Below are 1401 nucleotides of genomic sequence, written 5' to 3'. Positions count from 1 at the left end.
TAATGGGCACCACAGCACGTCGTGACCCCTTCTCATCTGCGCCTGCCATTCAAGGAAAAGTAATTGATTTCCTGCAACATTGTGTGTCATCCCGCACCATTGGTCAGACACTAGCAGCAATAGGGAATTACCGTCCTGAGTGTAGGCGGCTGTTAACACCACAACACAAATGGCTGTATTTGGAGTCGTGCCATATTTGGGAAGCATGGACTGCTGATGAATGGCGCCACACTATGTTCAGTAATGAATCGTAACTGTGCACTACCCAGGATGACCATCGTTGGTGAGTACAGCAGCGACCTGTGGAGAAGTCCCACTCTTCCAATGAATTGGAGACACACAGTAATGTTACTATATGGAACCTTAACTTCTCCCAGAGAATTGAATGTTCAAATAACTTACGGCTTTGCTGCCGGGTGACGTCGACGACCACCGCCGATATTTCGACAGGAGCACACCCTGCCATTCTCAAGGCACAACTGCAAGGAGGAGGAAGCAATGTGCAAGGGAATTTAATTCCTCGGTTCACAGAGGAGAAACAAGGAAGAAACTATATACAGAACAAGTAGCCGCAGAGTCAACACACAACCAAAGATAACCAACATCAGAAATATCAATAGTGACTATTAATCAACAGGTGAGGTAGCACTAATTCTGTCCCTCTGTTTTTTGATGAGAGACAGAGGCGGATTCCAAGCAGCATTTAAACAAAATCCACCATCTCTGTTTATAAGGCTGCTTGATAGTTTGATTTCAACAGATTCCTTAATAACACTATCCCAATAGCTGGACGTGCAAGCTAGAATCACCGTGTTTCATCAATGAAGCATAATAGGGTCCAGTTACTGTTCTGCTTTTTTTTTTCAAATAATCTTTGAGGATCACGCCTTGGGTATCCTAAAAAATCAGTGACCACCCTCTTACCAGCTGACAAAATAGTCTTTGCCTACTTCAGTGCACTTCCACCTGCCTTTGTCCGTTGTTTTGACTGCGTTTTGACTCTGGTGTGTAATGATGGATCTAGGTTTCATCAACAGTTACAAATCATCGCAAAAGTCTTGGGAATTGCGATTAGACATTGCCAGGCATGGTGTTTAAATGTTGCGCCAGATGAGCTTTTGGTCGACTCTGAGCAATCATGGCACCCACCTCGCACATACCTTCTTCATACACATGCACAATATTATGCACTGACTCAGTTGAGATGCCTACACTCTCAGTAATCTCACGAATTTTTATTCTGGGATCGTACATTACCTTATCACGGATTTTGCCAGCGGTTTCCTTTGAGGTCACCTCAACTGGACAGCCGGGGCGCGCTTCATCTTCGGTGTTTGTCCGACCATGTTCAAGTTCATTAATCCAAAAGTAAATGGTCTTCAATGATGGTGCAAAGCCTGT

This window comes from Schistocerca piceifrons, chromosome 3 (genome assembly GCF_021461385.2).
Source record: "Schistocerca piceifrons isolate TAMUIC-IGC-003096 chromosome 3, iqSchPice1.1, whole genome shotgun sequence".
NCBI classification, from domain to species: Eukaryota; Metazoa; Arthropoda; class Insecta; order Orthoptera; family Acrididae; genus Schistocerca; species Schistocerca piceifrons.
The sequence above is the reverse complement of the archived record's forward strand: the minus strand, read 5'-3'. Positions refer to the sequence as shown.